Source organism: Pseudorasbora parva, chromosome 25 (assembly GCF_024679245.1).
Source record: "Pseudorasbora parva isolate DD20220531a chromosome 25, ASM2467924v1, whole genome shotgun sequence".
NCBI lineage: Eukaryota > Metazoa > Chordata > Actinopteri > Cypriniformes > Gobionidae > Pseudorasbora > Pseudorasbora parva.
Window position 1 is genome coordinate 15,515,410 of NC_090196.1, and position 17,614 is coordinate 15,533,023.

The 17,614-nt window shown below is 36.6% G+C and overlaps 1 long non-coding RNA gene across 1 annotated transcript in view; it reads right to left on the reverse strand.

The window, feature by feature from the left end:
* LOC137064339 (uncharacterized) overlaps nucleotides 1-17,235 on the reverse strand; it is an 80,073-nt gene extending 62,838 nt beyond the window's left edge. The window contains exon 1 of the long non-coding RNA XR_010901537.1: nucleotides 17,053-17,235. This is a non-coding gene — a long non-coding RNA (uncharacterized lncRNA). The remainder of the gene's footprint in view (nucleotides 1-17,052) is intronic.
* Nucleotides 17,236-17,614: the final 379 nt, after the last annotated feature.

A 17,614-nucleotide genomic window follows, 5' to 3' on the forward strand; every position in this document is an offset into this window, starting at 1 on the left:
CACCATGTTAAAGTGAATTTTGCATAATAGGTGCCCTTTAAAGCCTAGTTCAAACTGCACGATTTTCAAACTCGTCGGGTCACTGCTCTATTCACACTGCATGACTATCTGGGTTATTATTCAGTCACTGCTGTGTTCACACTGCACGATGGTTTGACGACAGAGGAGTTCACACTGCATGACTGAACAAGAGGAACAATCGCCGACAACTCTCTCTCTCCGGTGCTCAAACTACGTTTCCCAAACACACGTGCGATGTGACAAGTAAACAACGCGAGATCACACGTGCGTCAGACCGGAGTTCTCGCGCGAGACTTGGAATTGTTATTAAAAATGATAAACTGCACAAAGTTTGCTTCAAATTGTATGTGCGCTGATTTGTGGAGAAAAAGAAAAAAGATAATGGCGGAAGAAATTGTTGGAGAGACAGAGGGAGCCAGGATTTTGTTCTGCAAAGACAGTTTGAGGTAAATAAATAATTATTTAATGTGCTGCTGCTGTGGCTGGATGTGCAAATGTTTGGCGTTTGTTTCTGTTTGATAGAATTGTAAATATATCTATTAAAATACTGAAATTCTGCTTTATAACTCCTCCCTGAACCTCCTGCGGCCCTGTATCTCACTCTCTCATTGGCTGTCGGTGTAATTTTCAGTCAGAACGCACTTCACACAGCAGGAGTTTGAATCGCCGACAGGTCCAGATATTTAGCATGCCAAATATCTCACCGGCGTCGGCGACTCGTCGGCGATTCTCTCTGATCGCGTCTTTGATCATTCATACTGCGTGATTGTCACTCACGTGCACGAGCACCGATTTGCCTGTGATCTCGGGCATTTGTCGGCGATTTCACAAAACCTGTCGGCGACTCAAAATCGGGGCAAAAATCGGGCAGTGTGAACTAGGCTTAAGACTGAGTATTTTTTCTTTAAAACTGCAGTGATCTAAAGTTTGAAATTGCCAGTGTGTTTTTGACATTACAAACTACCTTGCAATCAATCACGTCAGAAGGGGGGTGGGCTTTAGCACATTATTACTAATTACTATTTACTTATTACTATGAAATATCAGGCAGATTTAGCAATATAGCAGATGATGTATATTACGTTCTGATGAACTATATGCCTTTCTCCACTGACGTTCTGAGATGTTCAAAGTGTTTAATGCTGAATGTTAGAAGGCAGCTGTCTGACTCTGAGATGGTGAATGGGAACATTGATAACATAGCCAGGTAAAAAGGCTAATCATTACCTCAATATGCTGGCCGAGTGGATCTCTGAGCTGGTGCGAGGGAGTGGAGGCGGGGCTCATTTGCATATCCATGGTTCCACATATACTAAATGAAGCAATGTTGCATTCAAGCTATTTCAAGGCATGAAGAAAAAAAAAATTCACAGGGAAAAATGATTAAATGTCATTTTGGTGATCGAAGACGAGTTTTAAGGGATACAATTATTGACTCAATTATTGAATTATTGGCTTTTGATCCAAAATGAAAGGGGAAACCTAATTAATAAAATGCAACTAACAATGTATAATCATGCATAGTTTGAATACCAAAATAAATCAACATTTAATACTAATTTAAAAAAAGAAGGAGAAAACATCACTTTTGTTGTTGATTTTAGGAGTCTGTGTTATCTGGGCACGAATTCATCATTTTATAAATATCAATTTATAATACGCGTTTGTGTGCGTGTGTAATATATAGTTATAAATATATATATTTATAACTATATATTACACCGGCTCTTATACCGGGCTGGCTCTTGATGGGTCATGAAGCAAAACCAGTTGAGAACCGCTGTTGCAAGTCATTTTTCCTCACACTTAAACATTTAAACATACATGAATAGTTTCATAAGTAAACCAGAACAGTAAGTGTATTTGAAGGGAATAGTGCTGTTATTCTATTGAGGGGCTTTTTAAGGCCTTGTGCCAGGGTTCTAGTAATAAAAAGAGCATAAAAATGACACAGACGCAAAACAACTATGTCAGCTAGACAATTCTAAAGGTCAATACCTCCTCTATTTACGGTTTATGTGCAATACAATCACAGATTATGGTTCAACGGATTTACTCTCTTTTAAATATAATCATGACGTACGGTCTGTTCGTCTAATTACATCCCGTGTAATGACATTCTCAGGAAGGGCCGTCTGGTAAGCCAGTGGCGAACAACTGGAGTGCAAATCAACTGGATTCAGTGATTAGGAATTAATGGCACAAGTACAATTTGCCATGTTAAATCCAATTGGAACTCATGAAATGCATCACAAAGGAAGGATTATTGTTAGGAAGGAAAGTGTATTTTCCTGAACTTCAGAACATATAGTGAATGAAGTTCATGAAACATAAGAGCAGAATTTTTCTCTGCTAAACGGAAAAGTAATAACTTTTCCCTCACTCAGTAGTTTGAAATCAGCTTTACAAATGTGATTTGACGATCTAAAGAAAGTTTCAAAATACATCTCGTTCCTATAAAACGGCAGTCTCAAGAAAATGTACAATCTAATTTCACAGTTGCCAGTCCTGCGCGACTTCAGATCGGCCCACCTTCGTGATCCAATTTTGATTGCCTCCTAATCATGTTCTAATTTTGAATGTGGGCTTGTTATGCAAAAGAAATGGAGAAACTAATCACATTTACTCTGTCAGAGACGGTGAAGATGAGCATCGGGGGAGCGTGCCGTACTGGGGTTATAAAGGAAAAACCACAGCGTGCAGATCTGACAAATGTCAAGTGCCACTGGATGGTTGAAATCAGCCATGCCTGCGTATGACTTCTGCACCGCTGTAGCTTTAAGGGCCTAACTCATATAGTTAGGGAAATGTGCAATTCCCCTATCTAGGCAAAAAACCATTACAAGCCCAAATAATTGACTTTCAAAAATCTGTTTCCTTAGCAACAGTGACAAAAAGAGAACAAAAGATGGAGCTTTTGTAGTGGCGGCATGAGGAAGCTTACCTGTGGAAAGTTGGACTTTGCAAGGTAGAATATGGTCCATCATCCATTGATGACTTTTGGCACAGAATCAGTTCCCATAAAATGGATCACAAAAGAACATAATTGTCATTTGAATCCAAAATAACATTAGAACCTACTGACTTTCATAATTTGGACAAAAAAAACTAAAATTTTGCGTTCTGAGGAGCAAAAAGAAAGGCTTGGAACTACACAAGGTTGAGTTAATGACAACAAAATTTTGAACTGGTAACACTTTACAATAAGGTCACATAACATTATTTAATCCATTAACAAACAAGCAGTATTTATCTCTGTTAGCATTAGCTAATAAAAATACAACTTTCATTGTTAGTTCATGTCAGCTCAGGTCCATTAAATAATATTATCAGATCAAATTTTTTGATTTGAATCATATAAGACGGGTGTGACGTCAGAACCCGGAAGACTAGTTCGCCGCTGGTTCCTTTGAGATTTTCCTATGGGGTTTTATAATGTTTTTTTTTATTACCAATTTATGAGTCAAATAAGTTCTGTGGTAAACATTAACTGGACTATACTTTGACCTTTTTTTCTATCAAGTAAATTACACACACCCATACAGAAAACGTGAATTTTGAAGTAGTTATGTGTATTTTGTAAGCGTTAAACGCATAACTTCGGTCCTTAGTGACCCTAGATGTGTAACACTAAGAATATTTTTTTTCCGCACAACAATAATTGAATCTTTGATGACTGAATAGATGCAATTCACTTTTATTCCACAAGGTGGCGATGTCTGATACACAATGATGTCGTGACGTTTCACACATAGTTACCGCAGGCAGAAAACAAAAGAATAGGAAGTATCATTAGCAAAACTTTGAAATGGCTCAACGATTTACTGCTGAGCAAGAACTGAACACAATAAAATGTTATTGTCACTGCTATATTTTATTCTTCTGTAATTGTTACTCTAATATCAGGAGAGTTTTATATTATCGTGACAGGTAGAGATCCATTCGTTTTAGATATAGATATAGGTAGCTAAAGACCCAAATAGGCCTATGTAATAATGATTGTCGAAACATTCATGCATTTAAGGGTTAAAGCGTATGTATCTAATAATAACTAAGAACTTTTGGGGTGTGAGTGTGTGTGTGAGTTATGTTAATCACAGACCTTATTTTACTCAACTGAAAAAACCCATAGGAAAATTTGAAGGAACCAGCGGCAAGAATGTTTTACAAGAAAACAGTCTACCATTTCAGATTTTCTAATAAATTTTGTGTTTACTTCAATGTGTCAAAATGTAATTGTTTGCTTGTCATATATCCTAACAATTTCTGTGTATAAATCGTTTCTACTCTCTACTTTTGTATCTAGTAAATTTTGAAAGTAACGTCATCAAGTAAGATTAAAATTGCTATTGTAATTGTTAGTTCATTTTCACTAATGTTAACAAATGAAACCTCATTAAAGTGTTACTTGTGAATTACTTATGGCCCCATCATCTTAACTTCAGACACTAACAAACAGCAGTTCACTCTTGCTTCAGTAAATTGTTTTAATTTCGGGGTTAAATACAAAATGAAAAGCAGTCGATTTAGGAAATTAGCAGTTAATGGAGTTATTATTATGGAACGGCTAAGTGTGCTAATCTGAATAATCGCTATAAGCACTTAGCTCCAGATTCACAACTGTGTCCGAGTTGAAGCAGATGCACACCGATGAACTAACTCAAGCATGAGCACAAGTAAATGTCGATTCAGCTTAACATTATGTATCACTGACTGATATATTAGAGCTGAAATGGAGCTGAAACAAGCAGATCTGCATTAGTTCAGCCTTTTCAGTCAAATCAAAATCAGAAGATTTTCAGCTGTACCTATTAAATCTGGCTGGTTACAAGGATTACCTTTGAGCTGAAATGCCTTACAATTGTAATATGACCTAAAGGCCCATTTCACAGCTGCATTGTGAACCATAATTTACGGCTTTTAGCTGAACCCTGACCCAGGTTTTATACTAATGGACCCCATATATTCACTTAAATGCATGAAATAGTGTGAATTAATATAGAGATAACTCCAAATGTCATGACACCATAAAGCGTACCAGTGCTCTTATGAAATATGAAATGCTCTTCAGAGGGAATGTTAATATTGAGGATAGGTTACCGCAGTTGTAACACGTTTTTTACATAAATTAAATTATTTTTAGTTGTAGATGTCACCGTCATTCCACCATATTATCCACCTCTTTAAAATAGTAAAAATTCCCTAATGAAATAGCATAAAGTATGAAAGCACACAATGTCATAGGCTATCAACACGTTCCTTGCTGCTTCACTGGAAGTAACACAATAAAAAACATTATCGCCATTATTATAAACACATTATTACAAGTTATATTTGGTTTTGCTTTGCATTCCTTATTGTCTCCTTAGAAAAGAAACACACTAACCTTTGGTAGATTTGTTTTTCGTGATGGAAATTATCGAGGGACAATCAAAAGACAAATTATATGTAAATCATTTTTACACAAGTGCACCATATATTATGTATCATATAGTGTGTAATACAGCTGACTGTGAATGTAAAAGGTCAAAGTTTCAAAGTTGGAGTTTTTGTCTCCTGAAAGAAAAAAATCTGATTCTGAACTAAAACCAGTCATCAATAAATACAGGTTTGTACCAAATTTGCATAATGCCTGCCTATGTTTTTATTATCTGCCCCCGAAAACAACGTCTACTTTGACCCTTGTCAAAGTTGTAACTGAGACTGGAAGAGTTTGGCTGATATCGGGAAGATGCTGCAAAAGCAAAATCTGGTATGGTAAAGTTGACACCAATGTTACTGTTCATATTACTGTACAAATGCTGAGAAAGATCTAGAGCTATGGTAACGGGTGTCTCATTTCTGACCAATAACAAAAGACTGGGCTATCTGACCAATCAGAGTAGAGTAGACCAATCACAACAGACTGGGGCAACTGACCAATCAGAGCAGAGTAGACCAATCACAACAGACTGGGTCATCTGACCATTCAGAGAAGAGTAGACCAATCACAACAGACTGGGTCATCTGACCATTCAGAGCAGAGTAGACCAATCACAACAGACTGGGTCATCTGACCATTCAGAGCAGAGTAGACCAATCACAATAGACTGGGTCATCTGACCAATCAGAGCAGAGTAGACCAATCACAACAGACTGGGTCATCTGACCATTCAGAGCAGAGTAGACCAATCACAACAGACTGGGTCATCTGACCATTCAGAGCAGAGTAGACCAATCACAACTGACTGGGCCGTCTGACCCATAAATATGTATACGTAGATATCTCATTCGAACACTCCAGGCACGTTGACGCGCCGCCATTTTAGAACGGTCAACACGTCAGAACTTCAGATGCTGTCAATCACTCGCATAAAAAAAGAACACTGCGCCTGCACAGCCTCTGTAAAACTCTGTAAAGCTCGGTGCGATTTAACTTCTCGAAGAAACCTTTCTCAGGTGAGGAGTTTAGCAATTATAATGTTTGGATATACACAAAAACACGTAACATTTGTTAGTAACAGGCTTCAGGTTCTTGAATTTCAATTCCCAGTATTCAAGAACTGAAAAATGTATGTGGAAACAAACACTGACCTTTGAAAGTGTTTAAATTCAACAAAATTTAAGAGTATTTAAAGAAGAGAAACCGACATTTCTGCTGTTTTATATAAGCATGCCCTTCTGTCAGCGAGTCTGTTGTCTATTTTTGCCGCGCTGCACGCGCTGAATTAAAGCCACGATTCATAGTTTTTGATCAAATTGACCTAATTAACATGAAACATAACAAATTTCACCATAAAATCATGAAGGGCAGTGTTCCTTGTGTTTCACAATCACCACATAACATCCAGCGCTGTGAAATAAATAATAAAATACACGAAAACACATCACTGCCAGAAGATTTTGCCCAAACTTCCAAGCAAGGCCTGTTTAAATGATTAAACTAAGCGTATCTTAACTTTAATGTTACATTTATCAAGTGAACAACTTATATACAGCATATTATATGCATACTGTGTTCAGGAATGGGGCATTTGTAATATATGCTGCCCATCATAAATCAAAGCACATCTCGGAGGAGAACACCGGCAATTGAGACAGAATGGACGAGATAATAGTCTGTATTTGCAATACACGAGCCGCGGTTCAGCTGCGAGTGATCAGCGAGGCAAACACTGCCAGCCAGTGTGAATGCACAACGAACGAACGGACGGACAGACAGACGGATGGGCGCGCACAGCTCCCGCTCTCCATATGCTTCTACTCTGTCAACGCACTGCTTGCACATGCAGTGTGACATTTGAATGTTCACGGTTCGTGATTGGCTTTGACCGTTTGAAAATGGCGGACTGCTAACGTATAGCGGTCCATAGAAACAGTCGCTAATAAGGAATCTATATACATATCTATGATCTTAAAATTCAGAACAGAGCCAATCACAACAGACTGGCCAATAGGGCTGCACGATTTGGGGAAAATATATAATTGCGATTATTCTGGGTAAAATTGCGATTGCGATTTAAAATGTGATTATTGTTATTATTATTTTTTACAAATGAAAAGCGTGTGTATATAACATTGTGTTTTTATATTAATGTGACTAATAATAATAATTATGATTATTATTACTGCTAAAAATATTTGTAAAAATAAGAAATATTACCATTACAATAACATTTTAATAATTACAAATAAAAAAGAGTATTTATACTCTTATAAATTCTCAGAATTATAAAAACTTATAAAAACTCAGAATAAATATAACCATATAATACTAATAATAATTATTTTTTTTGTAATATTTTAAAGAAAACTTATTTTACACAAAAAAAAAAAAAAAAAACTGCTGGGTTACCTATTAATATGCAGACAGCCTATGACTAAAAACATTAGAAAGGTCTAAGCCTAAGGAGTTATTGTAAAATATAAATATATATATAAGTATTATTTTTTTTATTATTGATTAGCAAACGTTTTTAATTCATACTGAAAGCCAGAGGGCGCCCTCGAGCGGAAAACGCCACATTTGCCTCAGAGAAGTAAATGACGTTAGATTTCAGGAAATCCCTGATGTGAAGCTAACGCTGTAAACAGAAGATAGAGACGCTTTGATTAAACATGACTGCAGCAAAATATGGTGTATTTGAGTTCTTCAAGCCGTCAAGGGTATTTTCATAATAATAATGTGTATTATAATGCAGTGCTGATTGGCATAGAATACTATAAAATAACACGTCGTCTGCCTCACTCTGATGAGAAGCCACATCAGCTCACACACACTCGACTGACGATATAAACTGAGGTAAAACATGTTATTAAACGTCTTTAGTTGAACAGGTTTATGAACGCTTCACTAGTTTGTGAAGATGTTTGACTCGTGTTGCTTTTTCAAACGCACGTTATAAGCAACTTTCAGACGGAGCAGCGTTTATCACAGAACCGCTCTTCGCTAACACTGGGCATTTGTTTATTTAATTAAAATCGCAGCCTTTGAGCTTTCATAATCGCACACAAGCCAAATCGCGATTGCGGTTCGATTTCGATTAACCGTGCAGCCCTACTGGGCAATCTGGCCAATCAGTGCAAAGTAGACCAATCACAGCAAACTTGGCCAACTGACCAATCAGAGCAGAGTAGACCAATAGCAAAACACCAGGCCAACTGGCCAATGAGTAGACCAATTACAAAAGACTGGGCCATCTGACCAATCAGAGCAGAGTAGACCAATCACAACAGACTTGGCTATCTGACCAATCAGACTGTCCATCTGTCCACAGTTTAACAATTAGCCCCCAGTTAGCATAATGTAGCAGAATGATAAATAATAGACTATAGATAGGCTTTAATAGGCTTTAGATATTTCACCATTTAGGATCCTAATGCAAACAATCAGTTTTTCTAAGCTGCGCATGACTTTTCCGTGGCATTTTAACAGCTCCAACGAAGCTAGGCTTCTCAATATGCTAACAATGAACGCCGTTCCAGTAACACTATTCCGTTTTCTCTCTTGTGGTCAATAGACGCACTTTGGCAATCAGGGGGCAGAGTGAATTTCAGCAGGTATCAGTCATCCTCTTTGTAGCAATTAGCCTAGCGCTATTACTACGCACTGATATCTGCTGAGACAGGCACTAAAACTCCGGCTGACACCAGCCAGCTGATTAGCCAAGCTTAATTAGCCACGCTGCCTTTTAAATGGGGAAATCTGACTCTGCCTTTAAACCTCAATTGGGACCAAAGACTGTGGAGACATGAAGACTGTTGCAGCGCCTTAATGATGCCAAAACGGACCGCTTCAGACCGTAGAGAGAAATCAAGAGCGGCCGTGCATCGCGGATAACAGCCAACTGGAAAAGGTCAAAAACAACATACTGTTAAATAAACCATTTGGAAATTTTGTCAGATAAATGCAGAGGCTGAAAGGCTAATGCTAAATGCTAAAGGGAGCACCAAAGTTTGTACAAAAGGTGCGATTTGAACAAAAACAGCTTCGGATATCGAAGCTAGCCCGCGATATTGACAAACACGATATGCTGATAATGCTAATGCGTGCATCATCGTAAGCAGACGTCGCCCGGTTTGTTTATGTACTTAAAGCTTGGTAATGAATCTCAACAGGAGCTAAACCAACTCAGGTAAAACGGCTCAATAAACGGGGCCAATAAAAAGCATTTCATCTGAGGTGTCAACATGATTAATCATGCACTAAAAAGGATCCGGGACCTTTGAGTAGACGCGGCGATAGCAAAGACGATTTACATCTCGGCATTAGCGGCTACAAGACGAGCAGTTAAGTGAGCCAGCCCATGCAACAGTATGAATATTTAATTAATAATTAGTCATGTAATTCCTCCTCAGGAATTATTATCCCTAGAACTGGTTTGTGAATTTAATTATTAGAAGCCTTTTTGTTTCCATGTCCCCCTCATTACTGTCAGGATTGATGTAACACAAACTTCATTAAAAATTAAAGCGAGAGTCTTAATTACAAGGCTACCCTGACTGAAGTTAGAATTAGCCAACTCAGTGATGTGCAAATGAGAGCATTATTTAAGAAACATGCTGGAAGTAGTTATGCTAATTTGGAGGGTTCACAGTAGCAGACCTTTTCACTTGGAGTTGCATATTCATTAAATACACTATGCAAATTTAATGTAGCAGTCTTAGTAATGCCTTGTTAATTTATTCAGATTTATTGAGTACGACTTGTAAAAAGTACCAATTTAATTACTCGATCTCCTTGGGACGGCGGTGGGATACGGCGGCGGAGGCTTTTCAGCTGTGTAAATCAGGATTGCTGTGCTTTGAGAGGGAAGGGGTGGGCGAACGAAAGGACACTGTTTTTAATAACTGGGCTTGAGAGACGTATTTGATTTACTTAAGCCGCACGCAAAGAGAAAATCACTTAAGTCATCTTAATGGAGGGGAGAAACGGCCGGAGATGTTGTGCTTGTTTGACCGAATTAGAATAGATGCTGAGTCCACAGCAGTTGGTGGGAATGAGGCCGCTGAGACCAGTAAAAAATAAATGGAGATGCTGGAGAGCGTTAAGACCTCTCGGCTTTATATGCGTTTCCTTACTTTTCACACAAACAGCTCTATAACATAACACAGACCAAACCGTATTTAGTTGTATTTCAGGATCGCATCTCTTTCTTGAATTTATTTAGCTGTGCATTCATTAATATGATGATTGAGGAGCTGCGGTGCTAATGTGGGAAGTCTGGCTCGTCACTGGTTTGATTTACTGACACGGACAAACTGACCGTACATTTATCATTATATCAGAAATTACTGGTCACAGATCAGGCACTAGAATTAACACATTACTTACATTGTAAAAGTCTATTTGGCGAAATTACGACTGATTTACCAAGGAATCCACAGTGAAATAAACGCAAATAAATAGTAAACATTCACATTTTTGAAAATAAATAACCACATTCCTAACATTAGAATCCTTTAGAAGGTAATGTTATTTTTAGCACAGCACAGTATTTTCACCAACAAGGCAGTGGGCAAAAAGTGGCAAAAGCCTGACACAATTGACCATAATATTTTGTTATTAAAATTAAATGCTATGGGTTTTAACACTGAAGCATGTAAATGGATTAATCTTTCAAACGTCAAATGGTAGCTTTAAATGGAGTGTTTTCAGATGATTTGCCCATCTCTTGTGGAGTACCACAACATAGTGTATTGGGACCCTTACTTTTTTTACTGTATATAAATGATCTAAAAATTGCCTTTTCTAGCCACCTTCTATTATATGCTGATGATGCAGCAATAATTGTTTCTGATGAGAAGAAAGAAGTAATAAAAAGTAAATAAAGTAGAGGGATTGAGTAAGTATCCAATTGTTTTTTGTTAGTTTTTTTTTCAAAATAATCTGTTTTTACATTTAGGTAAAACAGAAATTATTTTATTTGGTTCTGCGGCTACATTGAGAAAATGTTCCAAATTAGAAGTGAGGGTTGGAGATTTGACAATTAATGCTAAGCAAGTGAAGTATTTGGGGATAGTATGTCTGTTCAAGTGCATTCTAAAGTTTGTAAATGAATAAAAGTATTAGCAAGACAGGTTGCTTACAAAAACCTTTACAAAAAATAAATAAATTACAGACTGATCAGAACATGTTGTGTAGAATTATTCTAGGCCTTCATCCACTAATGCGTTTAAATACTAATCATTTTAGGGAAATAGGGTTTTTAAAAGTGGACAAGAGGGTAATTTGTGTTGATGATGGTGTATAAAATATTACAAAGGGTCAAAGTTTTTATATTCTAGTGCTGTTGCTTCGAATGAATTGCCTGACTGCTTAAAACAAATTCAAGAAGGTCCTTTTAGAAAAGAAGTTAAAAAATGTCTTTTTAACGATGTTTGAGTTGTTGTTGTGTGTTGTGTTGATCTCATTACCAGTATGAACTGCTCGTCCATTTTTGAACTCTGAGGACCACAATGGAAAAAGCCTATGGCTTTTTTGTGTGTTTTATCCTCGACATTTTTGTTCTTTTAAATGTATGTCTTTTGGGCTTGATTGTACTTGTTTTAAAATGTAATTGTTAAATAAATAAAATAAAATAAAAATGAAGAAGTAGGCATTGATTTTCTTCTGTAGAGATGGTCTTTAACCTATTGGCACATACATTCCACAATGAGTCGTTCTCTGCGGTTGGTTACGATAAAATCTGTTTTTGAACTAAAAAGGAAGTTTTCAGTTCTGATATGTCCTCTTATATGTCAAAAGCTCAAGGGAATCAGATTTCTTAGTTGATCACCCATTTAATTACTTTATCTGTCCACATTATGCCAGTAAATTGCAGACTTAGGGCCCTATCATACACCCGGTGCAATGCGGTGGCAGTGGTTCTCATTTTCACGTCGAGCACCACGCTGTTTAAATAGCAAATGCACTCATGCCAATCTGTTTGTCCATTAGCGTGCTGGTTTAAAACGAGGTGTGTTCAGGCGCATGGCTGGCGTGTTGCTATTTTGAGGAACGGAAAATGACTGTGCCATTGACCAAAAAAAACCCTGGTCTGAAGTCAGTAGTGCAGGGGGGTTTTCGTTACTCAAAGAGTGCATTAGTAATACGCGTCAATCGGCGGGTGTACACTGCGCTTAGTGTGGACACACACAGGGATGCGCAGTAGCACACAAACATTTTAAAATATGACAAATGAAAGAATTGCAATGTAAAATATTATTATTATGTACATAGAAATAAAAATGCCTACATGACATAATGGAGAGTCATTGCATGTTTCAGAATGACCTATTTGCAGTAATGATGAATGAAATTGGATACTTATTTAACCAATCATGGCAATACACACACATGTACTTAAACTGACACGTCAGCTTGAGGGTGTCTATATTCCGCCATGGTGAAAGCGCAATTGGCTTTTAAAGGGAATGGGAGATGAGACTCTGATTGGTTTATTGCACGTTTTGCCCAAAAATGGAGCTCTTAAACCCTATGGTCTATATCCATAAATGTGGTCTTATTTTAAACTAGACACTTGAAATTATGTTACCCAAAAGTCATAACTCAAAGTAGTATAGGGACAGATTAAAACCAAGGGAAATATGCATGTAAGTGACTCATGTTCTTTTTTATTTTATTTTATTATTATTCCCTTTAATTTTAAGGCCCTGAAAATAACATAAATATAAAACAATGTCTGATCATGTTTTGATAAAAATTTGAGGACGATTCTCACACAAATGTAGTTTCTGTAAGCTTTTATGTCAAAAAAAGACTAGGCTTCCTTTCAAAAAAGGCCAATTATATTAGAACATTTGTAATTGTAAAGAGTAGTTTTCATTTAAATAAATCTGCCGTAAACTGCTAATTATAATGCATTTTCAGTCCCTGAAAACTAAAGCAACTATTTACAGAATTTACAAGTGTAAAAAAAAAACTCAGTTGATAAAAACAGTGGCTGGATACTATTGGATACTGTGGAGACGGGAAGAACGAGCTGTATTCATCAATGCTTCTTACGGCATATTTTACAAACACTGCGCAAAATAGTGTTGTCAAAAATATCGATATTTCGATATATATCGATACTGGAATATCTGAAACGATACGATTCTCAGTTTTTACAGTATCGATACCCAGCTGCGCTCTCCTCTCCGACCGAAAGCGAGCTGACACACACTGGCATATTCTCACTCAGCCTGGTTAACCTCTGAGCACGGCAAACGCGCGTTCTGCTGGACTTTTTCCTCATGACAGTGTGTTAGTGTTAGTGTGTGATCAGTCTGAATTTCGCGCGGGATTGCACATAAATTAATTCTACTAATCCCTGCAGATTTCGTGCTCACATCTGAAGCGCACACACACACAGCCTGCCGTAATAAAGCCGCCTCTGACATGATACAAGTGCAAACATTTGCTTCTTTTTCCAGCTTATTATTGGTCAAATACACTCAAAGAACTCAGTGCACATCTGGAAGAGTATTAACGTAAACACAGTCGCAAACAGTTCAGGAAGAACGAGTAACAGGAACAGTGTTTAGGATCCATGCGTCTGTTAGTCTTAATAAATCTGTTTATTTGTTCTTATTTTATTACTGTATACTCGTCTTTTTAAATTCAATTTACCATTCGAAATCAAGCTTTCTTGTGCTGTGTGTAAGCTATTGCAACACTATTACCCCGTTGTAAAAAATACATTGAGATAGCAAAAATTTGTGAGATAATTTTAATAGTAATTGATCAATTGATCATAATTGAATAATTGTTCAAATCAAAATGATGCCCAACCCTAAGGAACATGCTGGCCACATGAATTTTTAGTAAAAAATAACAATGAATAATAACAAGTTCTGTTGTCATATTAAGCATCTTATTTTTTTTTTTGGTTTAATATGACAGGAACAGTCTAACGTACAGGGGAGATCGTAAGGATAATGATTATAATCGCTATTTCATTGAAAATGACATGATTGATTACTCTAACGCAAAACGCTTATGCAAACAATGGAGGATTTTTAGTTTTTTTTTAGTTGAATATATTATATTAATTAAATTATAATTACAATTCGTATAATATAAATAATATATAATTAGTATATAAATAATAAAATAATTGTAATTAATAATTAATAATTGATTTAAAAATAAATTATTATTAATTATTAATTAAAAGTAATTATAATTCGTATACTATAAATTATATATAATTAGTATATAAATAATAAATAAATAGTGCCAAGGGCATAGCAATTTTGTCTCTAACGTTTTTTTTTGTCTCAGAGCAGGTTAGCCAGGTAGTGTAAGTTACCACGGATGAACACCGCTAAAAACCAATCCACCTTCTTGACCCTGAAAAAACAGAGTTTGCTCAAACTAATCTTGAACTTACCTGGATAGAAACTGAAACCAGCTTTGTGCAACAGGCCACATGTCTGTTATATTGTCATTGTGTATATTTTGTTATTGAGAGGAAAGCGTGCAACACATATATACATTGCAGGGCATTTAATCACATTCAGTCTCGTGCGAGTGAGCACAAGCAATATTTTTTTGGCCGCAGTTCCCTTAAACGCCACCGGTGTCGCTAATAACAAGGGTTTATGGAATCGACATACAGCCCCTTTAAAATGAATATTATTTTATATTAATAAACTGTTGTTATTGTACAAAAGTAGCAACGAATCAACTATGACACTGTTTTGAGTCTCAACACAATTTAAAATCTGCATCCTGAACCAAAACCTAAAACAACTAAAACACAAAGTTATAAAAACTGTGTGTAAAGCTACTAAAACTAAGTTTGCAGACAGTCAGAACTCAGGTACATATTTCTTTTTCCCTTGACATGTCTCATTGATTTCCGTTTCTGTACAAACATCCCTTGGGAGACAACAACAATAAGACAAGTTAGTGAAGCTCCTAGCCGTGACAGCTTTCAACTGTTTTACGAACTTGTTTTGTAGCTCAGGGGTTTCATTGAGATGATAAGAAACGCGAATACAAAAAGCTACTTTCCAGAACAACACTTTCATCTCCCTTCATCTCAAACAAAGGAATTGGACCTTTGACCGCGGACTTGTTATTGCCGTACATCTGCACTCCAAAACAGACAGTAAAAGAGACGCTCCTGGAACGGATGGTGTTGAACTTGTTCTCTCAGATCTTTGCGCCATGGCCAGTTGCTAATGACTGGATGCCGGTCTCGAGGGATCGCCCGGTTCTGCGGCCTGTCATACTGGAAAACATCCTGAGGACTGTGGGCCAGTGAAGCTCAAAGACCCAGCAAACACAGCCTGGAGTGGATCCACACAACGCTGGCCGTGTCTAAGAGCCCTGCTCTCACCCCAGGATCTAATTACTTACTCCCATCTCTCCTATCATCTCCCGCTTCCTCCAGCAGGAACCCCATGGGTCTCTTCAGCCCAGACCTACACATAACACACTGACACAGGGGAAGAGCTCAACCTCTCTCCCTGACAACTGCTGTAATCCATATAAACGCATCATATATAGACAACAGGCTGATGTTTTTTCCTGATTATGTTACACGAAATCTGAGTTGTAAAATAAACGAGTAATTCAAATACTTTAGGCTATGTTTATGACAAACACATCCTCAAAAATTGTCTGCTCACGAATATGCGTGCGTATGTGTGTAGGCTATGTATCTATGTATATACAGTCAAACCAGAATTTATTCAGACACCTCCGACATTTTCTCACATTATATACATAAAATAAAGGTTTATTTGCTATAGAAAATGGTAAATAAAATATGACAAGAACTTAAACAAGGGTTAAACTGTGTCAGAACAAATTCATCTCGACAATGTCAGATAACTTTGATGGAAAGGTAGGTACGTGATGAATTACAATCAACCAATCAGCAGTCAGCTGTTAAATTTAAGAACACAATTAGATAATGCAAATTTAGCTCAACCAATGATCAAGCAATGCTTTATTTTGTTCAGTCTGTGGTGTAAAAGGTCAAGTCAGCACAATTAAAAGAAAAAAACACTTCAAAACATGGTTAGGTCAAAGTGTCTAAATAATTTTGGTCCCAAATATTTATAGCCTACATTTTACTGGTAGTCCACTATATGGAGTATTTTTGGGTATAATATATCAGTAAACAATGATATATGGTATCTGAATAATTTTTGGTTTGACTAATATATATATATATATATATATATATATATATATATATATATATATATATATATATATATATATATATATATATATATAGTGCTACTAGTGTCGCAGAAATGAAATACTTCACCTATAAGTTATAAGCTCTGTGTGATCAAGTGTGAGCGGCTGCAACATCAAAAAATTGAAAACAAAAAAAGCAGGAGATACAACCCCTGATTACTATATGACGAAGATGAGAAATCACAATGTCTGAGTCCTGTTTGATGTATCGACAACCTGCCATTGCTAATACAGTAGTATGCCTACATGTGGCTTATGTACAACCCCTTGCTCACAAATATTATATGCAAATATAATGAAATATTGCATGCCACGGCGGGCCAGACTAAAAACCTCCCAAAGCTTACCTCATGGCTGATGTTCTATAAAAGTCGGAGTTGGCTGTGTTTTGAATTAAAGAGGTTGATAATATCGACAAAAGTGTTATGGCGTCATATCATCTTTGTCAAGGCGTGTTTCTTAAATGTGTCATAAATGGAAGTTTATCCATTTTTTATAATAACAAAAAAGGCGCTGCTAGTTGAAATCGAACCCGTAGGCCTAACGTTAACGACGTGGCGTGACGTAACTGAAGAAGAGACTCATATTTTTATTAATATTAGAATAGAGTTCTAAAGCACGAGAAAATAAATCACATTTAAAACAATTATTAAAGAATTGTTAACCGTTAGAAAATAGTATTATTAAAAATAGATATATTTCCATGGATCTGACAGTATGGGCAAGCTGTTGTTACGCTAGTGAGATAGTGCTGGGGAAAAATTAATAGTGATTATTTGCATCCAAAATAAAAGTTTGTGTTTACATAACGTGTGTGTGTACTTCGTATAATTATTATGTAGCCTATATATAAATACATACACATGGAATTATTGTATGTATGTGTATGTATAATATATATATATATAT